The 25,134-nt window shown below is 40.8% G+C and overlaps 1 protein-coding gene across 2 annotated transcripts in view; it reads left to right on the top strand.

Annotated features, from left to right (window-relative positions):
• PID1 (phosphotyrosine interaction domain containing 1) overlaps positions 1-25,134 on the top strand; it is a 256,378-nt gene that overhangs the window by 93,038 nt on the left and 138,206 nt on the right. The gene's annotated exons all lie outside the window — the stretch shown is intronic.

The raw sequence follows: 25,134 nt of genomic DNA on the forward strand, positions 1-25,134 counted from the left end.
GGAGTTCACTCAAACTCATGTCCATAGAGTCGGTGATGCCATCCAGCCATCTCATTCTCGGTCGTCCCCTTCTCCTCCCGCCCCCAATCCCTCCCAGCATCAGAGTCTTTTCCAGTGAGTCCACTTGTCGCATGAGGTGGCCAAAATATTGGAGTTTCAGCTTTAGCATCAGTCCTTCCAATGAACACCCAGGATTGATCTCCTTTAGAATGGACTGGTTGGATCTCCTTGCAGTCCAAGGGACTCTCAAGAGTCTTCTCCAGCACCACAGTTCAAAAGCATCAATTCTTCGGCGATCAGCTTTCTTCACAGTCCAACTCTCACATCCATACATGACCACGGGAAAAACCATAGCCTTGACTAGACGGACCTTGGTTGGCAAAGTAATGTCTCTGCTTTTTAATATACTATCTAGGTTGGTCATAACTTTCCTTCCAAGGAGTAAGCATCTTTTAATTTCATGGCTATAATCAGCATCTGCAGTGATTTTGGAGCCCCAAAAAATAAAGTCTGACACTGTCTCCACTGTTTTTCCATCTATTTCCGATGAAGTGATGGGACCAGATGCCATGATCTTCGTTTTCTGAATGTTGAGCTTCAAGCCAACCTTTTCACTCTCCTCTTTCACTTTCATCAAGAGGCTTTTGAGTTCCTCTTCACTTTCTGCCATAAGGGTGGTGTCATCTGCATATCTGAGGTTATTGATATTTCTCCCGGCAATCTTGATTCCAGCTTGTGCTTCTTCCAGCCCAGCATTCCTCATGATGTACTCTGCATATAAGTTAAATAAACAGGGTGACAATATACAACTTTGATGTACTCCTTTTCCTATTTAGAACCAGTCTGTTGTTCCATGTATAGTTCTGACTGTTGCTTCCTGACCTGCATACAGGTACTCCAGAAAAAAAGATTATATGATATAAACTGTCTATGGAAGCTGATTAAGCAGAGATTTCAATGAGGAAGGAGAGTTCAGATTTGGAACGTGTATACTAAGTGCATGTGGATATAATTAATGTCATTTATTAGAACTACAGGAGGTTTAGCCAGACTCTTTGACCTGGCTCTTGTGTTTGACCTGGTGCAGATTTGGGCTTGTGCTAGGCGGGGAGATGGGCAGGGCAGGTTCTGTGAGAGGCTGTCTTGAGGAGAAGGAGGACAGAGTGAGTCTAGGCAGTGTGAGCTCTTTCTGAGTAAAGGTCCTTGTGGTCAAGAAGGAGTCAGCCTGTTTTGTAGCTTTTGTGCTGCTCCGTATGAGGGCTAAGTCCAGGACAAACAAATGACCTCCGCACAGCTGCCTTTGCTGAAATCAGCTCACCAGACGGTGTTCTCATATAGCCAGATAAAATCTGGCATTTACTCTGTAGCTCATGACCTTTGCTTTTAGGAGAGTTAAAAAAGCAGAGAATCTTGCATGATTGAGTTTTATAATAATGTTGCATTAAAGAGAAAACATCATTTTAACAGATTAGTAATGAGAAGGCGTTGGTGTTTTTTAAAAGGGATGCTATCATCTGCATGTAAATGGTGTAGAAATTTAAGGGTGTCTTTGACTTTCAACTGCTTTTTTTATTGGAGTATAATTGTTTTACCATGTTGTGTTAGTTTCTGCTGTTCAGTGAAGTGAATCAGCCATATGTATACATATACCTCCTCCCTCCTGGACCTCCTTCCTGCCCCTTCCCCATTGCCACCCTTCTAGGTCATCACACAGCACTGAGCCGAGCTTCCTGTGCTTTACAACAGGTTCCCACTAGCTATCTGGTTCACACATGGCAGTGTATGTATGTCAGACTAATCTTCCAATTCGTTCTGCCCTGCTTCGACCCTATGTCCACACATCCCTTCTCTACGCTTGCTTCTCTATTCCTCTCCTGCAAATAGGTTCATCTGTACCATTTTTTTAGATTCCACATATATATGTCTCTCCCAACTTACCTTTCGTGTTTCCTATTCATCACTCTATTGACTTCAAACTTGGAGAAGCTTTTTCCGTGTGAGCTGTAAGATCAGCAGGGTGAGGAGCTCAGACTTGCACTTCTGTCTTAGAAGAGATGGAAGTGAATGCGTTCTGTTGCTCAAGGCCCTGTTGGGCTGATCGGAGCTCTGAGGGGCCCCACTTTAAAGGTTCTGTCTTTGAGGACCACCCATTCTTTGGTCAGTTTTCCACTCCACTCCCTACTTTGCTTGGAGTTGTGGGAAACTTGAGCGTGGTGCTCCTTTCCCGTGTGAACAGGGTGGGAACTCAGAGCCTTAGGCTGAGGACAGGCAGAATTGAGCTCAGGGCAAGAGTTACTGAAGGTCTTGGGACTAAATGGGCAGTGAAATATACTCTTTCTTTCCAAACATGTACAAACCAGAGGGGTGAGTATGTGAATGAGCCAGTGGTTAAAGAGATGACATGCAATTTCTTTGGACAGAGTTTTTGCATCTGACTTTTACAGAGTGGGTCTGGCTTGGAGCTGGGGCCTTAGTCTGTGTAAAGTGTAATTGAGCCTCACCCTGAGTTGACTTGGCTCTTAGTGTGGTCATTGCACATGTCCTGCCGTCCCTCTCCCTACTGACTCATGCCCATTACACATGGATGGTTCCACTTCCCTTTCACATCCTTCTCTGATGCTGCCAGACCATAACACATTCTTCTCTCTTCTGAATTTTTAAAGCATGTATAGTCTTGACCAGGGCTTCCCTGACGGCTCATATGGTAAAGAATCTGCCTGCCAGTCAGGAGATGCAGGTTTGATCTCTGGGTCGGGAATATCCCCTGGAGAAGAAAATGGCAACCTGCTCTAGTATTCTTGCCTGGTACTGGTTTAGTCATTAAGTCGTGTTTGACTCTTGCGACTCCATGGACTATAACCCGCCAGGCTCCTCTGTCCATAGGATTCTCCAGGCAAGAATAGTGAAGTGGGTTGCCATTTCCTTCTCCATTTTATTCTTGCCTGGGAAATCCCATACACAGAGGAACCTGGAGGGCTACAGTCCCCATGGGGTCACAAAGAGTTGCACACGACTGAGCAACTAAACAGCAACAAATAATCTTGACCACATAGTTTGGCTCTATTTGAAACCAAAATGGTAAAGATTAATTTCAATTTGGGCAATTTAAAATGACTTTGTAAGTAATAAAGTACATTTCAGTTCAGTTCAGTTCAGTTCAGTAGCTCAGTCGTGTCTGACTCTTTGCAACCCCATGAATCACAGCATGCCAGGGCTCCCTGTCCATCACCAACTCCTGGAGTTCACTCAAACTCATGTCCATCGAGTTGGTGATGCCATCCAGCCATCTCATTTACTTGAGTATAATTAATAAGCATATACACAAAATGAATGGGATATTTTCATCCTGGCCAATTACAAAAGATGAACCATAGAGCTGAAGGCATGATTTCAAGGAGGATTTGAGTAGCTGAGAAAGATGGATAGATGGTAGAAATTAAAAATGAGAAAACAGAATAATCAACAAAAGAATTACTACCTTTTTTCCTTAAAAAATGAAATGAAGCAAATATGCTAAAATATTTATCAGTTCAGTTCGGTCGCTCAGTCATGTCCAGCTCTTTGCGACCCCATGAATCGCAGCACGCCAGGCCTCCCTGTCCATCACCAACTCCTGGAGTCTACCCAAAACCAATGTCCATCAAGTTGGTGATGCCATCCAGCCATCTCATCCTCTGTCATCCCCTTCTCCTCCTGCCCCCAGTCCTTCCCAGCATTAGGGTCTTTTCAAATGAGTCAACTCTTTGTATGAGGTGGTCAAAGTATTGGAGTTTCAGCTTCAACATCAGTCCTTCCAGTGAACACCCAGGACTGATCTCCTTTAGGATGCACTGGTTGGATCTCCTTGCAGTCCAAGGGACTCTCAAGAGTCTTCTCCAACACCACAGTTCAAAAACATCAGTTCTTCGGTGCTCAGCTTTCTTCACCATTCAACTCTCACATCCATATACATGACTACTGGAAAAACCATAGCCTTGGCTAGATGGACCTTTGTTGGCAAAGTAATGTCTCTGCTTTTAAATACGCTATCTAGGTTGGTCATAACTTTCCTTCCAAGGAGTAAGCGTCTTTTAATTTCATGGCTGCAATCACCATCTACAGTGATTTTGCAGCCCCCCAAAATAAAGTCTGACACTGTTTCCACTGTTTCCCCATCTATTTGCCATGAAGTGATGGGACCAGATGCCATGATCTTAGTTTTCTGAATGTTGAGCTTTAAGCCAACTTTTTCACTCTCCTCTTTGACTTTCATCAAGGGGCTTTTTAGTTCCTATTCATTTTCTGCCATAAGGGTGGTGTCATCTGCATATCTGAGGTTATTGATATTTCTCCCGGCAATCTTGATTCCAGCTTGTGCTTCTTCCAGCCCAGTGCTTCTCATGATGTAGTCTGCATATAAGTTAAATAAGCAGGGTGACAATATACAGCTTTGATGTACTCCTTTTCCCATTTGGAACCAGTCTGCTGTTCCATGTCCAGTTCTAACTGTTGCTTCCTGACCTGCATACGGTTTCTCAAGAGGCAGGTCAGGTGGTCTGGTATTCCCATCTCTTTCAGAATTTTCCGCAGTTATTGTGATCCACACAGTCAAAGGCTTTGGCATAGTCGATAAAGCAGAAATAAATGTTTTTCTGGAACTCTCCCGCCTTTTTGATGATCCATTGGATGTTGGCAATTTGATCTCTGGTTCCTCTGCCTTTTCTAAAACCAGCTTGAACATCTGGAAGTTCACGGTTCACGTATTGCTGAAGCCTGGCTTGGAGAATTTTGAGCATTACTTTACTAGTGTGTGAGATATACTGCTGTTAATCAAGATGCTATTTGAGATTATAGCTCACCAGTTTAGGCTGGAGAAGAATTAATGACTGCTGGAAGGAGCAAGACACAGAAGATGGCCCTGTTGTGAGCAGCCACATACCTGGCCTTCCCCACTGTGATGTTGTAGTCATTCTGCTGATGTTAGAGCAAAGAAAAAAAAAAAAGTGTTAGTCATTCAGTTCAACTTTTTGTGACTCCATGGACTGTAGCCCATCAGGCTCCTCTGTCCATGGAATTCTCCAGGCAAGATTATTGGTGTGGGTTGCCATTCCTTTCTCCAAAGGATCTTCCAAGCCCAGGGATCAAACCTGGGTCTTCTGTGTTGAAGGCAGATTTTTTATCATCTGAGCCACCAGGGAAGCCCAAGGATAGAGAATCTGAGGGGGGAAATCACACCCATAAATTGAAGATCACCTCAAGTAGGAGAGGTTCTGCCTTTATGCCTTGGCTTCTGATAATATAAAAGCATACTAGTGGACAGATTTGATACAAAGAACTGGTTGGAGAGTCTGATTCAGTGGATATGCAGTTTGAGAAAAAGAGAGAAGTAAGAATGCAGTCCTGGTCTCTGACTTTGACCTCTTTGTTGGGGTGGGGCTGAGATAGGTACCCTGGAGAGAGGAGAAGTTTCCTGGGGGAGCCCTGGAGAAGACAAGTAGCCCAGTTTTGGGTGTTTTGACTTCGGCTACATGTAGGATAAATTATTGAACCTCTTCATTCCTTAGCTGTGAATTCTGCAAAGTGGATATAAGCATTTTCTGAGTCATTACACTTCAAACAACACCTGAAACACAGTTCAGTAGATGTCAGACAAGATGATATTGATGATCTAAGATGTCAAGGCTTTAATTGGGTAGTCATTTTCCCTGACCTGTCTGATCAACATCTTTTCATAGCAATCTTGTATTTATCAGAGGTCAACATTAGCAATCTGCAGAATTCACCCATCAATAAATAGGTCCCTCATGGAAATAGGTTACTTGGTTTTTCAGACAGATGAAAAGAAGAGATGTTGAAATCAGTGAACTAGGGAAAGGAAAGTAATGTCATGAAGAATTAAGAGAATGAGGAAAACCAAAACCAAACCAAAATCAAAGAAAGGAAAGAAGAAGATAATTCTGGTAATGAATGTCAATAATTCTGTATTGATTTGCATTGCAGTTATGGCTAACTTCCCAGCTCTTGCCCTGAGTCAGGACCTGTGCCCTATGAAGTGTTGGCACTATGCATGTCCCTATCTGCAGATGAGCAGCCTGCATCTTCGAAGGTTATGTGAACTCTCAGGTTCATATATCTAAGAGGTGGGACCAGCATTCAAATTCAAGAGAACCTCACTGGCGCAGAAGTGAAGCTTCTTCAATGCATTTTTGACCTACTGGCACATTCTTCCTAGCTCACATTAACTCATTTTACTTCCTTTTGCTAATTGCATGATTGGGAATAAAGCATATGAAAATACCTGTTTCACCAGAGAAATATTTAGGTGTATAAGGCTTCTAAAAGTTCCTCTCTCTTTTTCATGGTTGTGCATGATCAGTTGTGTCCAGTCCATTGTGACTTCACGGGCTGTAGCCCACCAGGCTCCTCTGTCCTTGCGATTTCCCAGGTAAGAATACTGAAGTGACTTTCCAGTTCCTTCTCCAGCAAATCTTCCCAATCCAGGCATCGAACCCATATTACTTGTGTCTCTTGCATTGGTAGATGGATTCTTTTACCACTGTACCACCTGGGAAGCCCCCTTTTCACAGTACGGTTGAGTAAAACATTAGTTGGTGAAATACTGCATATAGACATCACCTTGCCAACAAAGGTCCATGTAGTCAAAGCTATGGTATTTCCAGGAATCATGTATGGATGTGAGAGCTGGACCATGAAGAAGGCTGTGCACTGAAGAATTGATGCTTTCAAATTTTAATGCTGATTAAGACTCTTGAGAGTTCCTTGGACAGTGAGGAGATCATATCAGTCAGTCCTAAAGGAAATCAACCCTGAATATTCATTGGAAGGACTGATGCTGAAGCTGAAACTCCGAATGCTTTGGCCACCTGATGCGGAGAGCTGACTCAATGAAAAAAAGACCCTGATGCTGGAAGAGACTGAAGGTAAAAGGAGAAGGGAGTGACAGAGGATGAGATAGTTAGATGGCATCACTGACTCAATGGACATGAACTTGAGCAGACTCTGGGAAATAATTAAGGACAGGGAAACCTGGCGTGCTGCAGTTCATGGGGTCGCAAAAAGTTGAACAAGAGTGAGCAACAGCACCAGATACAGACATCCTTCAAGGACTGCTGGAGTCCTCCACGGCTTATCTGTAGACTATGTGTTATGAGGAAGGTCTTGTGTCAGCATCATCGGTGTTATAGGTGTCAACTACAATTTTAGAAACTTGCCAAAAAGTAGACTTTTGAATTTGGGGACCTGGTTACCTAATAGAAATAAGATGTAGCACAAGGTGTATTGATAATGTGTACTGAATCCAGGAACTAAAAAGCATGTGTCCCCCGGTCAGCGTCTACTGAGCGTGTGACTATGAGCTAAGGGGAGCTCTTAGCCAAATGGAACCAATTAGCGTACCCTTGGCTGTGGACCTAAGGGTGTTTACCAAGCCACTTCACTGGTGGGAGTCAGGTTTCTTTATCCTTCTTGTTTATAATTTAATTTTCAACTTGTCCTTAAAAAAGGTTGTGAACTTTGGCCTAAAGTATAAAAATCTAGATTTTTATGAGCAAGCTGAATGAAACTCAGGAAATGAGTTCTAAACTTGTATGCTCGATATGTACCTGCTTTGAATTTATAGCTTTGATGGATATTATTTTTTGAAGTAAGTGCAAGGAGCTGTGTTATATTTGAGGGGCGTGATGGAAGGCAGTGAGCATGGAGTAGTAAAAGCCATCTTAAGCCATCACCGAATTTCCCTCTCCCTCTAAAAGTCCAGTTGGCATCAGCATGAGATTTTATGAGAGAAAAATCTTTCCCAAACTCACCTTTTGGCTGCAAAACATTATAGAAAACCCACTTGGATCTATTTCTTGAGAGAGGAAATGGACGAAATGTGTGTCATTTGTATCAGGCAGTTGTGATACCATGATTATTCATGTTGGTCCTGTGAAAATACCTTTTCTAATAACTCTGAATCATAATATTGAATGTCCTGTGTTTAGTATTTGATTGAAGGTGGTGAAAGGAGGCAATGATAAGAAATGGTCTTATTTGTTTTAGATCAAAAGATAATTTAGGACCAGCAGCCCTCAGAGAGGGATTAGGGTACCAGGAGGGTGAGAGTGGGTCAGGATCATTTGTTTATTCCTTTCCTTCATCCCTCATCCTCTTGTCCTCCAGAATGAGGGTGGGAACAGTTTGCCAGCCGTGTGTAATGGAAAATATGTTCCACTTGATTCTGTCCGTTCTGAACTACTCTTTCAGAGCTGGTGGTTTATTTTCTTTATTACTTGAAAGTATTTATTGTCTTCCTGATTTTTGGAAATACAATGATGTTATTGTTCACAGAGACAAGCTAATTGACTCATAAACAAGAACAACCTTACTTAAAATTAAAAAAAAAATTATATATTGACAAGCAAAGTACAACCTGTAATTGTATTAATGAGTCAGTCACTTAAGCTTACTTACCCAACGTTTGCTTGACTTTCTCAATGTGCAGCCCAGGCAAAAGCAGTAAATAAAAACCTGGTTAAGACTGTGGTGGGTGCCTGTGCAGTGACTTTGATGTGAGATTTGGGAGCGTGGAGTAGTGTTTACAAGCACCGTGTTTCAGTTATGTGGTGGTGATGGTGGTGTACTCACTCAGTCGTGTCCGGCTCTTGTGATCTTATGGACTGTAGCCCAGCAGGCTCCTCTGTCTATGGGATTCTCCAGGCAAGGATATTAGAGTGGGTTGCCATTTCTTTCTCGAGGGGATCTTCCCAACCCAGATATTGAACCCTGGTCTCCTGCATTGCAGGCAGATTCTCTACTGATTGAGCTACCAGAGAAGCCCCAGTTCTGTGTTGCTATGTAATATTATTATTTCCAGAATTAGCTGTGTAAAGCAATAGTAACCAATTATTTTGCTTACAGATCTGTAATTTAGGCAGAGCTCTGTGGGGTCCCCAGGGATGGGGGAGCCTGGTGGGCTTCCGTCTATGGGGTCACACAGAGTCAGACATGACTGAAGTAACTTAGCAGCAGCTGTGGGGTCAGCTGAGGTAGGTCAGCTGGGCTAAAGGATTCACTTGAAGATGGCTTATTCGTGCGGCTGGCAAGTTGGTGCTGGCTGTTGGCTAGGAGCAGAGCTAGGTCATGCAGTCTCCTCTGTGTGCGTTTCTCTCCTTGAGGCTGTTTGAGCTTCCTCAGAGCATGGTGGCTGGGTTCTAAGACCGACTGGTGAACAGGCAGCAGCTGGAAGCTGCCAGTCTCTTAAAGGTTGAACTGGAAGGACACAGACCCTTGCTCTTGAGGTGAGAGGTGTTAAAGGATCTACAGCCATTTTTAATTTACCACAGGCTACTTAACTCTGGCTCTGTAAGCTATGCACGTTCATATCTTTTGGCGCTTCTCAAGGTGTTTCCCTACCTGTATTATCCTCCCTTTCTTTTTATTTCATGCTTTTTCAATGAGGGCAGAAATTGGCTCTAGAAATGGGGAAAAAACTTAGATATTTATAATGGGAATATTTGTACCACAGAACATAAACAGATGCACAGTATAGTGTGCTACAAAATTCCATGGGAGTGAGAGAAGTCATTAGAGAAAGCAAAGTCTAAAAAGGGCTCCTTAGGTGGCAACTATTTTTTTACGTTTTTTTTTTTTAAGTGAACTATTTTGATAGTCTTTATTGAATTTGTAACAGTATTGCTTCTGAATTATGTTCTGGTTTTTTGGCTGTGAGGCATGTGGGATCTAAGCTCCCAGACCAAGGATCAAACCCATGCCTCTTGCTTTGGAAGATAAAGTCTTAACCACTGGACTGCCAGGCAAGTCCCTAGGTGGGTGATTAAGAAAAACTTTGAGAAACACAGCTTTACTTTCAGTCCAAATTTCTTATCCTCTCTTATATAGAGCCTATCCTAACCTAATCCTAAAAAACTTAATTGTTCACTTTTTATATACTTATAGACATTTTATTTGTGTGTATGCATGTATTTAAGCTGGTTGTTCTTAAGCTTTTTCTCCCTTACCTAACTATGAACTTCTTCCATGCATATGATCATGTACCAGTAAAATGCCTTTAATGGTAAAGAATCCACCTGCCAGTGCACGAGATATGGATTCAATCCTTACGAGATCCTTGGATGACCCCCTGGAGAAGGACATGGCAACCCACTCCAGTATTCTTGCCTGGAGAATCTTATGGACAGAGGAGCCTGGCAGGCTATAGTCTGGGTAGTCACAGAAGAATTAGGCGTGACTTAGTGACTAAACAACAACAATCACCGTTTAGTGAATTAATAAAAATGGACCAAGGGGAAATTAGGTTTTATAATAGTTTGGATTCTTCCAGAAACAGACCCTGAGATTTAGGGGCATATAACCTTTTGGAAAGTTCAGGAAACATTGGTGGAGAGCAGGGAGGTAGGGCAGGGAGAAAGAGGAGGCAGTGAACTGTGCCATCAAGCCAGTTATCACGTGTGAGCTTAATCCTGCAGGAAAATTCTCAGAACTGTTAAAAAAAAAAAAGCCTAAAACTAAACTGAAACAAAAAAGTACGTGCAACTTAGAGTTTAAATCACTTTTAAGGATGGGAATTTGGGGTATTTATACTCTAGCTTTCATCATTCATTGATTGCGGAATCTCAGGGATGCTCATCCACTGCTCTTGCTTCTTTGGCTTCAGGAAAAGCCCCCGGTAGAGAGAAGCAGGTACCCATGGGAACGTCATGGGGCCTTCCAGACGTGGGAAGGCCTGAGAGCTAAAGGCAGGGCACCTGAGGGCTAAAGGCATTGTCAGGTGTAGGCTTTCTTAGCACTTGGTGACTGAAACAGTAAAAAGAAAGGTGACAGATGATTTTGTTTGGAATGGGGGAACTCTTACTTTTTCAGTGTCAGTCTCCCTGGTTGAAGAGAAGACAAGAAACATGCCTGTCTAATTCAACACTGTATAGCCAGCAGAGTCTCTGATTCAGCAAATAGGATTAATGAATAAGTGGCTGAATAAACCAGCACCAGGTTTAAAAAGTGTGTTCTTCATTGTGTTCCAGTTCCAGGGAGGTCAGAGCAGGTCAGGCACAAGGTGGTAATGAAAGCTGACAAATGTCAGGTGTGGTTTGCTTTCAAGGACTCTTAGAGAACAGACTGACCAGAGGGTAGAATTGCTTCTGGTTGCTAGGGCTGCTTATCGAACCAATGGCATTATCATGACTGTGTAGCTTAGACTCAAGATTCAGATCCACTGAACTCAGATAAGCCCAGAGCAGATCATGCCCATTTTCTTTTGTCTTGTCCTGAGGCATTTAGCATTATCTTTGGTTCTGGTGCCATGTAAGCAAGTACAGGAAGTCCACTGTATACAAGCAAGTTCTGAGAGCTCCAATTTGTTTGTAAGTCCAACAAACTTAGCCTAGGTACCCAACTAATATTTACAATCAGCTATTTAATGCTGCTTTTATGCTGGCTTCCAGATAGCCTGGGCTTGAAATAAAGATGCTATACTCGGTCTACACCGTACTTTAAAGTACACACAAGTGTAACCACTTGTAGAGGATTCAGGCACGTGACAGTGTACACCAGATACATGAACTAACTGACGTGATTGGACATTCGGACACATGTTTGCGTCTTTGAAAGTTCCCAGGCTGAAGATTCACGTGGAGGGGACTTACTGTAATAGTGACTGGCAGCAGCTAGTGAAATATCTGTGTTCAGAGAAGCTTAGAACAGTGGAGAGTCCACATGCTAAGTACCTTCTCTGTCAGTTATGGGCCGAACTGTGTCCCTCGTTCCCTCAAAAAAGACATGTGGAAGTCTTAATCCCCATTGCCTCAGAATGTGACCATATTTAGAAACAGGGTCTTTGCAGAGGTCATCCAGTTAAAATGCGGTCATTAGGATGGCACCTAATCTGATACGGTGTCCTTCCAAAAAAGGGAAATTTGGACTTGGAGACAGACATACCCAGCCACCAAAGAGATACAGCTCTGGCAATGCCTTGATTTGGGGCTCTTGACTCTAGAATTGTTTGACAGTACATTTCTGTTGTTTCAAGTCACGATAGTTTTTGGTACTTTGTTATGGCAGCCCTAGAGAAGTAGTCTACTTTAGTATACTTTTATTTTTTTTAAATAAAGACTTTCCTAAATAATTGCCCTGTATCTCCTCTTCTTCCTACCCTTTGCTTGCTTTCTTAAGTGTGCTGCATTGATTGTTATTTGCTTGCGAATTTCCAGGGGTAAGGAAAGATATTCCATTCCCAAACCATTTGGAGGACAGCAAAAAAACGAACAAACAAACAAAAACCAAAACCTATCTTCTGAGTTTGGACCTTTTGGCTGTTACTCAGGGGAGGTCATTTTCCTCAATGAAATGTTTTGCCATCTCTACCAGGACTGGATGGAGATGAGCCTTTTGTGCTGCTGTAGTTTGGTGAGACTGGCCTGAGAGACGGCCGGCATCTCCTACATGTTGCTTCTCAAGGGGCTGAAGGCAAGGAGCCCTTTCTTCCTGAGGAAGTTTGTGTGATTTCGGTGAAACAAGTGTGGCCACTAGTTATGGTCCCTGTGGCTGAGAGTTGTCAGCATTCTCCACGTGAGGCCGGAGGTTGTCTGGTTGTGGATCTGAGCCCGAGCTGGATTGCTAGGGTGATTTTCAGAACATGGTAGTCTAGCTGATGGTAGTTGGTGGTGTGGAGTCAAGGAGTAAAAGGGAGTAAAATGAGATGAGAACAGACTGATTTGGGCATGTGTGTAGTTTGATGGCTTTGTTTTTTAATTCCAGTTATGTTGTTTTTCTTTACTCACTTAATCGTTCATTTATTCATTAAATAGCCAATTCATCACTGCTTTTTGTCAGGTGCTTTGCAAGAGACGAGGGTTACAAAGAAGAAGCAACCTTATAAATGTACTCACATTCCAACATTATAGGTGGTATGATGAAAGTCCTATTGTACAAGGCATGGTTCAGGCATAAAGCAGGTAGACAGGTCAATTCTACCTGAGCTGGGAGGTAAGGAGTGTCCAAAAAACCTCTATAGATGTGATCATAGTTGAGAGAATGGTCAACAAACCATTAGAGTTGCTGAAATACGAAGCCATAAATATCTGAGCTGGAAAAATATAGGGTGGGAGGAAAGGACCTTTGGAAATGATAGATAATGCTAACACATAGTCCCTTGATGTGGATTAATTTTTGGTCTTAAAAAAAACCCAAAAAACTCTGCTGAAGGTATCATGTTTAGCAAATGGATTCTCAATTCTCTGTAGATGACTCTGCAGCACGTTGATCTCCCCTGCACCCTGATCAAAGTGAACTCTGGGCTTGCCAAAGCTCTGGCATGTCACCTTCCTGACAATTTGAAGCCCGGGAACAAAATTATTTTTAGTTTCCTTCCAACCTGCCGAGATCATGTTCAATCCAACATCAACCAAAAAAACATTGTTCTGCAGAGGAATTTTGTCTAGGAAAAATAAGTGAAAATAAAACCAAATGCGTATGAACAAAAATGTGTGTGTGTTCAGAACATTTACCTGTTGTGTCCTGAGGAATGGGGTATTCATGACACCAGAAAGCCAAGCATTTCAAATGGGAATGTGTGGGTGCCCGAGGGGCCACATTCAGGGACTGAATGAAGTCCCTTGGAGGGGAGTATGAGAGACAGTCATTGGAATCTTAACTTATAATACTTGGTTTGATTTCCAAATCTTATGTTGTTTTGTCTGACTTCTTTTCATTCTTTTAAAAGCATGTTTATGCTGTTTTGTTTTTGTTCTCTGCTCTGTGCCCTCATTTGTTGCTTGGGAGGAAGATAAGCACTCATGGATGTTTCTGGCTGTGCACTTGCTCTGGTCAGGTTTGTAAAGGCTGCTTTGTGTTTCCCTCACCTACGTGTGTGTGTCAGAGTGACCTGAGAAGGCAGTCACTCGATCTCTGCCTCACCTGTGTAATCACCAATAACTTACATTAGATGTTACATAAGATTAATGTGGAGAAGGCAATGGCAAGCCACTCCAGTACTCTTGCCTAGAAAATCCCATGGATGGAGGAGCCTGGTAGGCTGCAGTCCGTGGGGTCGCTAAGGGTTGGACACGACTCAGCAACTTCACTTTCACTTTTCACTTTCACACATTGGAGAAGGAGGTGGCAACCCACTCCAGTGTTCTTGCCTGGAGAATCCCAGGGACGGGGAGCCTGGTGGGCTGCCGTCTATGGGGTCACATAGTTGGACACAACTGAAGTGACTTAGCAGCAGCAGCAGCAAGATTAATGCACATTGACTTTTCAAATGGTAGAAAAGATACAAATTAACTTAGAGAGCAAAGGAAAGAGAAGACAATTACATGCAATTCAATGACCTAGAAATGGCTACTCAATACTTTTGTATATATGCTTCCAGATATTTAAAAGTGGTTGTCTATGGGACTTCCTTGGTGGTCCACTGGTTAGGACTCTGCACTTTCACTGCAGGGGTTGAGGGTCGATCCCTGTTCAGGGAACTAAGATCTCACATATTGCATGATGCGACCAAAAAATTAAAAAAAAAAAATTTAGTTAAAAGTGATTTTCTAACTATAAATGGCAGAAAATGAGGGAAAAAATAAAGATAATTTGTGTCATATATTTAGTGAAAATGAAAGTCACTCAGTCGTGTCTTTCCGGCCCCATGAACTGTAGCCTGCCAGGATCCTCTGTCCATGGGATTCTCCAGGCAAGAATACTAGAGTGAGTTGCTGTTCCCTTCTCCAGGGGATCTTTCCAACCCAGGGATTGAACCCAGGTCTCCCGCATTGCAGGCAGATTCTTTACCATCTAGGCCACCAGGGAAGCCCATCATGTATTCAGGATCATGATTAAAGCTAGGAGTTTCTGATTCTAAAACCTTCCTTTTAATTTGTGCCTTATACTGTCTATTACAAAATTTAGGCCATTACACAGTTCTGAAAGGTGAATTGGTAGCTATCTTGTCAGCTCTGGACAGGAGGGCAGGGGTGCAGGGGTGCAGAAGTGATCTGGAATGATATGCTGGGTTGAGAACTCAACTAGTCATCAGATGACTGGACTTCGAGGCTGGTTGTCTTTGAAGCCTGTACCTCGGGGGTGACCTTGGATGAGTTGCTTCACTTCCCTGGGCTTTGTTTTCTTCGTCAGTGAAATCAGGGAGCTGATTTAGATCATCTGGAAGGAATATTGTGTGTTGCTGGCTAGTTCCTCCCATAGAGTTTCTTGGTTCATCTTTCTACATTTGTTTATGAGGGAATATAGAACCAATGTATCTGTAAGAAGAGGTGTCTGAGGAGAGATAGGATACTGACCACAATCAGATAGTGGTTGGCATTGGTGAAACCATAAATATCAGAGCTGGAAATAAACAGGGAGGGAGGAAAGGACCTTTGGAAATGAGAGATAAACCTAATATGCACTTCATAACATTTGTGTGGCTTCCCATGTGGCACAGTGGTATGGTAAAGAATCTGCATGCCAGTGCAGGGGGGCATAAGAGACATAGGTTTGATCTCTGGGTCGGGATAGTCCCCTGGAGAAGGGAATGACAACCCACTCCAGTATTCTTGCCTGGAGAATTTCATGGACAGAGGAGCCTGGCAGGCTACAGTCCATGGGATTGAAAAGAGTCAGACACTACTGAGTGATGGACACTTTCAGATTCATAGAAATGATGTTAGACAACAAGCAAATTCTAACAATTTTTTTTTATACCAGTTCAAAATGGGTTTTAAAGCAGCAGAGAGACAATTCGCAACATTAGCAATGAATTTGGCCCAGGAACTGCTAACGAATGTACAGCAGTGGTGGCTCAAGAAGTTTTACAAAGGAGGAGAGACTCTTGACAATGAGGAGCATAGTGGCTGGCTGTCAGAAGTTAACGGCAACCAGTTGAGAGGGTCATCGAAGCTGATCCTCTTGCAGCTGCACCAGAAGTTGCCGAAGATCTCGGCGTCAACTTTTCTACAGTCAGTTGGCATTTGAAGCAAATCAGAAAGGTGAAAAAGCACGATGAGTGGGTGCCTCATGAGCTGACTGCAAATCACAAAAATCAATTTGAAGTGTAGTCTTCTCTTATTGTATGGAAAAACAACAAACTATTTCGTGATCAGATTATCACGTGCAATGAAAAGTGAATTTTATATGGACAGCTGGTGATGACAAGCTCATTGTTTGGACCGAGAGGAAGCTCCAAAGCACTTCCCAAAGCCAAACTTGCATCAAAAAAAGGGTCATGGTCACCTTTTGGTGGTCTGCTGCTGATCCCATCCACTACAGCTTTCTGACCTGCTTTGGAGCGTCTTCTTGGAAAATTAAAAAAACTGTGATTAGTATACTGCAGGCTCTAGGGAGAAAAGTGAAAAACACACAAGAATGTATGGGGAATTTCAGCAAAGAGAAACTGTAGGGAAGAATCAGATGAAACTGTTAAGGAAAACAAGGACAGGAACAAAAACAGCAACACAATGAGAGAATTGAAGAGGGCCTTTAACGAGCTCATCAGTAGACTCAACACAGCCAGCAGAAGAATAAGGGAACATGAAGACAGGCTATCGTCTTGATTGTATTGATTTTCTGTGTTATATTTCATTGATTTTTCCTCTGATCTTTATTATTTGGTTTTATTTATTTTTTTGCTCACTTTTGGGTTTCATTTATTCTTCCTTTGTTTTTTCTCTTAAGGTTGAAGCTGAATTTATTGAATAGAAAACTTTCTTTTGCATTTCTAATCTATTACTATTTCTAATGTTTCTAGTATGGGAATTTGTGCTATAAAATTTCTCTTAAGGACTATTATAGTGGCATCCCAGAATTTTTGATATGTTATATTTTCATTTTCATTCAGTTCAAAATAATTTCTACTTGACCTTCTGATTTATTCTTTCATCCATGGGTTATTTAGAAGTATAATATTTAGTTTCCATATATTTGGAAAATGTACAGAGATTTTTCTGTTATTTCTTGGTATAACTTGGATTCTAAATTTGCGGAGTTTTTATTTTGTGGTTCAGAATTTTGTCTGCCTTGGTAAATGTTTCATTTACACTTGAATTGCATTGTTTTTTGGTGAAGTGGATTATAATTTTTAATTATGTTGGGTTTGTTGATGCTGGTATTCAAAATTTCTGTATCTTTACAGATTTTCTTTCTACTCATTCTATCAATTTTGGAGGGAGAGGTATTGAAATTACCAATCAGATTTGTTTTTTTTATCTATATTGAAATTACCGACCATATTTGTGGTTCATAATCCCAGACCACCTGACCTGCCTCTTGAGAAACCTGTATGCAGGTCAGGAAGCAACTGTTAGAACTGGACATGGAACAACAGACTGGTTCCAAATAGGAAAAGGTGTACGTCAAGGTTGTATATTGTCACCTTGCTTATTTAACTTATATGCAGAGTACATCATGAGGAACGCTGGGCTGGAAGAAGCACAAGCTGGAATCAAGATTGCCGGGAGAAATATCAATAACCTCAGATATGCAGATGACACTACCCTTATGGCAGAAAGTGAAGAGGAACTCAAAAGCCTCTTGATGAAAGTGAAAGAGGAGAGTGAAAAGGTTGGCTTGAAGCTCAACATTCAGAAAACAAAGATCATAGCATCTGCTCCCATCACTTCATGGGAAATAGATGGGGAAACAGTGGAAACAGTGTCAGACTTTGTTTTTTTGGGCTCCAAAATCACTGCAGATGCTGATTGCAGCCATGAAATTAAAAGACGCTTGCTGCTTGGAAGGAAAGTTATGACCAACCTTGATAATATATTAAAAAGTAGAGACATTACTTTGCCAACCAAGGTCCATCTAGTCAAGGCAATGGTTTTTCCCGTGGTCATGTATGGATGTGAGAGTTGGACTGTGAAGAAGGCTGACTGCCGAAGAATCGATGCTTTTGAACTGTGGTGTTGGAGAAGACTCTTGAGAGTCCCTTGGACTGCAAGGAGATCCAACCAGTCCATTCTAGAGGAGATCAATCCTGGATGTTCATTGGAAGGACTGATGCTAAAGCTGAAACTGCAATACTTTGGCCACCTCATGCGACGAGTTGACTCACTGGAAAAGACTGTGATGCTGGGAAAGGTTGGGGGCGGGAGGAGAAGGGGACGACGGAGAATGAGATGGCTGGATGGCATCACCGACTCTGTGGACATGAGTTTGAGTGAACTCCGGGAGTTGGTGATGGACAGGGAGGCCTGGCGTGCTGTGATTCATGGGGTCGCGGAGAGTCGGACACGACTCAGCGACTGAACTGAACTGAACTGAACTGATCCTTGTGGTCTATGGTTTTTATTTGCTTCATTATGTTTAGAGTGAATTTCTTATAGGCAGCAATAGGGTTGGGTCTTGTTTTGTATTTAATCTCACTATATCTTTTCTTATATATAAATGTATATGATATATACATATATGATATAAATATATATAATTTTATATTTATGAAATATATAATTATATAATATATTTATATAAATATATATATTTATAACTATATAGTATATATAATATATTAAAATATATATAATATATATAATATATTGAGTTGTATGAGCTGCTTGTATATTTTGGAAATTAATTTTTTGTCAGTTGTTTCATATGCTATTATTTTCTCATATTCTGAGGGTTGTCTTTTCACCTTGTTTGTAGTTTCCTTTGCTGTGCAAAAGCTTTTAAGTTTGATTAGGCCCCCCTTGTTTATTTTTGTTTTTATTTCCATTTTTCTAGCAGTTCGGTCCTAGAGGATCTTGCTTTGATTTATGTCATTGAGTGTTCTGTCTATGTTTTCCTATAAGAGTGTTATAGTTTCTGGTCTTACATTTAGGTCTTTAATCCATTTTGAGTTTATCTTTGTATATGGCATTAGGAAGTGTTCTGATTTCATTCTTTTGCATGTAGTTATTCAGTTTTCCCAGAACCACTTATTAAGGAGGCTATCTTTGCCCCATTGTGCATTCTTGCCTCCTTTGTCAAAAATAAGGTACCCGTAGGTACGTGGGTTTATCTCTGGGCTCTCTATCTTGTTCCATTGGTCTATATGTCTCTTTTTGTGCCATACCATTCTATCTTGATGACTGTAACTTTAAAGTGTAGTCTGAAGTCAGGAAGGTTGATTCCTCCAGCTCCATTCTTTCTCAAAACTGCTTTGGCTATTCAGGGTCTTTTGTGTTTTCATATGAATTGTGAAATTTTTTGTTCTAGTTCTGTGAAAAATGCCATTGGCAATTTGATAGGGATTGCATTGAATCTGTAGATTGCACTTGGTAGTATAGTCATTTTCACAATATTGATTCTTCCTACCCAGGAACATGGGATATCTCTCCATCTGTTTATGTCACAGACAGACAGTTTGACTCATTTATGTTATTACTTCTCTCTATCACATACTCACACTCTGTTAGTTCAGTATTCCTAATTTAAGTATGTGTGTGTGTGTGTTAGTCACTCAGTCGTGTCCAACTCTTTGTGATCCCATGGTCCATACAGCATGCCAGGCTCTTCTGTCCATGGGATTTTCCAGGCAAGGATACTGGAGTGCGTTGCCATTTCCTTCTCCAGGGGTTCTTCCTGACCCAGGGTTTGAACTTAGGTCTCCTGCATTGCAGTCAGATGCTTTACCATCTGAGCTACTAGGGAAGAGTTAATTTAGCTATACTTGAATTTTTTTCTTGAGTGGGTAGAATTTTTGTTCTGTGCTCCTAGCATTTGTCATTTTTCCATCTTGTTTGCAAATTCAAATGTCTATAACGGTCAAGCTAGTCAAATGACCTGGAGTAGGAAATGGCAACCCACTCCGGTATTTTTGCCTGGAAAACTCTGTGGACAGAGAAGCCTGGCAGGTTACAGTCTATGGAGTTGCAAAGAGTCAGACATGACTGAGCATACACACTCAAGTCAAATGTAGGAGTGAAGTTGGTAAGGCATAAATAGTCACTGGTATTTAGTATAGAAGAGAAAGCTGGTACTGGGGGAAGAGGGGACATGGTGAATTGTAGAGGAAAATGCTTGAGTAAATAAGGGCATTTGCAACAACCAGCTGGAGCTAATTGTTGCCCTTAGGGCATGCAAGTTGCTTTTGTTGATCTTCTGATCTTTTAAGAGAAGTGGAAATGCAAATTTTCATCATATATAGCTCAATTTTTGAATACTACTTCAAATTTTAATCATAAAACAGTCTATGAATCAAAGCTTATTTATAGGCCAAACATGCCTTCAGGCTGTGAGCTTGCAACCTGTGTTCAAGAAAATTGCAGAAACTACTTAGGCTAGGGATACGGCACATGTATATTTGTGTATGTGTATTTCAGATCAATACAAAGTAAATAAGTGAATACACATATTCACACTCCCCTGAGTTAAGTCTTTCACAAGCTTTGGGGACTTTCTGCATACTCTGGAGCATGAAGTTATTTTTATGTTTCTCCCACATAATCTTTTGAGAAAATCTATGATGTGTAAAAGAAATGCTTCCATAATTAAAAACTGCATGAACAAATATGGGTGTGTGAACATGAGTATTTTCAGTTAGTTTAATAATAGCTATCACTTTAACAGAGACAGACAAATTTATGAATATCTGGATGGAGGCCTTTAAGCTGTAACATTTTTTGCATATGGCAGTCACCAGGAAAATTTGCAGCGAGAAAGTTCATGCCAAATTGATGTATGTCTTTCTTTTCTTAAAATATCAGATTAACACAAATTGCATTAAAAATTAATTCTTGAAGTAAAACAATTTTGTGTATGCCTATCATATTTGATGCAATCCTGCTTTACTTTTAAAAAGAACAAAAAATAATAGATGAACAAGACCTTTGCACTAAAATGTGTTTAGATGAAAGTTGAATTTAAGTAAAATTTTCTTTTATTCACTCATATTATTACTCTTAATCATCTAACAAATCATTTGCTGTTTATCTAACAAAATATTTTTCTTGCAAGTGGGTTTTTTTTTTTTGGTGAAAGTGCTAGAATAAGTATTTAAAAGCAGAAATCTAAGAATATACATTAAAAATAAGTAAAAGATTATTAGATCTTAGGGGGGCACCTGGTGGGCTGCCGTCTATGGGGCTGCACAGAGTCGGACACGACTGAAGCGACTTAGCAGCAAAGGACACAAAAGATTATCTCACGTTTTCCATAATTCATATGTGGGGCCTGGCTACACTTTTTTTTTTTTTTTTGAGAGAAGTGGTATACAGTGTAAGGACACTACAAATGAGTTCCAATAATTCTTACAGAACCCTAAAGTATTAAAATGAAATGATGAAATGTGATTATGTGTGGAATGTCAAAGCCCTACTGATTTTTGTATACTTGTACAAATTAACATTTGTTGGTTTATTGAGCTTTTCTATTAATTCCATTCACCCACTTGTTCTTGTGGTTCTCTTGAGAACATTTGCAATATTTTTGAAGCTTGATTAGGGCATTACTGAGTCAGTAATTTGCAAGTTAAAACTGACCATTGTAGTCAGCCTTCAAAATGCAGAGATGAACCAGGGATTAAAACCTTTAATGTCTTCCCTCTAATTTGAGTAAAGATAGTGTTCCAGTTATCTTAGAAAAATGAAAAGGCAGGATTTGCCTTCCAAAGAAGTTTTGTATTTTGGATACAGAATCAATACAAAGGTGAGATACCTTGGATTTGAATTGGTAAAATATGTAAATCCCTGCCTGCTAAACTGCCAAAGATTAATGTTTGAATAGGAGTAGGAAGCACCAACTGTAAAATTATACAGGGCATGGCGATTACCCCATCTGCATAATGGGGCTTGATTTAGAGGCTCTATTTTAGGATCCCACATAAAGCACCAAATGTAGAAAGCAGAGCTTTGTTGAATTTGTCCTGGGCAGTGCCCTAATTTTCTACAACAGTATTCACTTCCCTTCTTTAAGGATAAATAACACATTTTCCTTATGGAACCTTGTGCTTCTGTCATGTGGGAACCATAGCTTTTCTGAACTACTCTATTAGATTGCTCTTGTGTTGCCTTTTTATGATGCTATTGAATTATGTTATTTGAGGTTGCATTATCTTTATTACACTTGTTTGTCTATGCAAAGAACAAGTGAGATCATATTTGACTTATAACAAGCATTTTAAAGTTAAAAAATGAGAAAACTGAGGCCCAGGAGGTACAAGGTCATGCAGTTCTACCAGAGATATTGGTGGCACCTGGGTCTTGTCTACTCAGCAAGAATTGGATATCATTGCACACACAGTATTTCACTGTCTCTTGATAGTTGGCATTCATGTTATTTTGGCAGCTCAAAGGGCTTTATCTGAGACATGAATAATCTGAGGACTATAATACCTTCTTTGGATTGTTATTGGTGCTTGATCATTAAGGCTCAGCCTATTCAAATAACTAACTGCAAGATTCATTATATTTTAAGAGATAATGTTGCTATTCATTTATGCAGATTGACATTTATGAAGTCCTTTTTAAATTTTCGTATCTCCTTTTTATTTTTGCGGATGATTTTTTATTAGAAAGTAACTTTTATTGCTGAGACTCTTGAGTTCTGGGGATCAGACACGTAACTCAAGCATAAAAAGCAGTGTATTGATTCACACTGTCAGTAAGCCCATCACTAGATCTAAGTCTAGATGCAGCTGGATCCAGGGGCTCAGCCTTGTCAAGTCTGTGACTCTCCATTTCTGAGTTTTCCTTGTCTCTGTGTGGTATTATCATTCACAGACTGACCTTGTGGGGAAAGAAGGTCAGTCACAGCTCTGGACTCTTTACTCCAGTTTAGCAGCCCTACATATCAACCTTCCAGAAGATTCTGTTCAGCCAGTTCTTGAGTTTCCTCTTAACCAATGCCTTTGGCCAGAGACATGGGGTACTCAGATAGTCAACCTGTGTTATATATTCCTTCCCAATGTTAGTGGGTGGGGAATTGTGGTTGGCAGCCTCATTTCACAAAGCAGCATATAGTTGTGGAGTTTTTCCCTAGGGAGGGGCAAAAGAGTGTTCTTATCAGAAGCATCTTTAGCTATCACACTTCTACAGATGAAAGTTTATAAGACAGACACAAGAGTTATATACAAATATTAATTTTCTGTAAAAAGTGGTAGACTCAGTGATTCATCACATATTCCAGATTTTATTTCTCTCTTTATCTTCGTCCTTTCACAGTGGACACAAAAGACAATGCCATCAAACTAAAAAAACACTTTTCAAAAAAAAAATAGGGATCATTTTCTCTATTTTACTTTCAAATATTGTCTTAACCTTTTTCTTTAGGTTTTCTAAGAAACTTCTCATGTAGAATTGTAGTTGTCATTTGATTTAACAGTCTCTACTGATTGTGAAAGAGCTTTCAAGAAGAGGTTCTCATTTTATTTCTGTTCCAGCTATGCCTCTCACAGTGCTGGCTGAGTGGGAGTATTGAGTAAAGGTGGATGGTGGAGGTTATACAACAACATTGTGTTGCATTTGAAATTTGAACTCCAGTATTTTTCTATTCACATTAGAAAGATTCTTATTTTTTTAAAAAGAATGGTTATTTCTTCTGCGTGGCTCCCAGGCAAGTAATCAAGGGGGATGTACATGTAACTGTGACTTCCAGTCTCTCTTGTGCCTAGTGATTGAACCATTTGGTTCTGATAGTAATGACAGTGGGGAAAGAAAGACAGTCTCAGAACTCCTGGGCCGTGTGGTTGTTCAACCCTCATAAGAATAGGGCCATTGGTGCCATCTTCAGGACCTTCCTGTGTGGCAGAAGTCAAGCTGAATTGAGCTGCAGCTTCATGTACCTCTCATGGAGCCCCAGCAAAATGGCAGCCAGGGTAGAGTGTCCCCACTTGCTCATTATCCCGTCTTCTGAGCCCCTCTCCCTTTACAGTGTTCATCCTGTGGCTCCAGTTAGTTGTCCACAGAGGCAAACCAGCTTCAGCTGTCACTCCCAGTGGTCTTTGTTTCTCTTCCCAGACCACCTTGCAACCCCAAATCCACACCCTCTATTGGTTGGGAATCAATCAGGAGCAAAGATGGAAACTTCAGATTAATACAAAAACTTGCAATTTTAGGAAGACATCCTTACATTTAAAAAACTAGACATCAATATTGCTTGGAAAAATTGAGTGAAAGTCTCTTTTTCATTTTAAAATGAAGGCCTTGTTCTGATACAGATTCCAAAACTTCTACTTCCTTTATATTGAATTCTATGGAAAATGTTTTTGGCAATTTATATTTAGGTGAATGTACTTGTATTTTCAGGCTTCCCTGGTGGCTCAATGGTAAAGAATCTGCCTGCTAATGTGGATTTGATCCCTGGGTCAGGAGGAGCCCCTGGGGAAGGAAATGGCAACCCACTCCAGTATTCTTGCCTGGGAAATCCCACAGAGGAGCCTGGTGGGCTACAGTCCATGGGGTTGCAAAAAGAGTCGGACGTTATTTGAGCTGTGAAATTTTTTTTTTTTTCATTTTATTGTCTGAGTTACCTTCCACACATACTTGTGGGGCATCTGTGATATTTCAGTTGGTGTTTTAGGTACTTGGGAGACTTCATTAATTAAAACAGTTTCTACTTATATGGTGCTTATATTCTAGTGGCTGGTGATAGAATAGTAGCAGACGGTAGTAGTAGTAGTCTAGTGGATGGTAATAAAACACATTTCATAGTGATGATAAGTAGTGATAATAGTAAAGCTGGGGAAGGAAATAGTTATGAGGATTTATGTGTACCAAGCTTAGCTCCATAATCTGTGGGGCCCAGTGCAAAATGAAAATCAATGTCCTCCATTCAAAAAGTAGAAAATAGTGCCATTAAAAGTACTAAAAATAAAGCTTTTTTTCTTTTCTTCCATGAATCTCTCTTTGGAATAATTATGGTGGTTTTTCTTTTTAAAACTTGCTGTTTAATGGTGTTCTAAGTTTAAATAAAAATTAACTTTCAAATTATTAACATGAATTTGTCATTCATCATTTACCGGGCTCAAGTAAATGAGAGGATAGTGGGTAGGAAATGAGATTAGAGTTGCTTTGGTTTCCTGAAGTATGCGTGGGCTTGAAGGCCAGAGTAAGGACTTAGAATTTTTTGATGAGAAGGGGGGAAGACTTGGGAATCTTTTGGCAGAAGGGTGACAGCTGATGAGATTTTAGAAGGATTCCCTTAGGCTGCTGTGTGGCGAGGTTGGGAGTGGCAGAACTA

Source organism: Moschus berezovskii, chromosome 2, assembly GCF_049115385.1.
Source record: "Moschus berezovskii isolate FMDL1 chromosome 2, NW_MosBer_1.0, whole genome shotgun sequence".
Taxonomy (NCBI): domain Eukaryota; kingdom Metazoa; phylum Chordata; class Mammalia; order Artiodactyla; family Moschidae; genus Moschus; species Moschus berezovskii.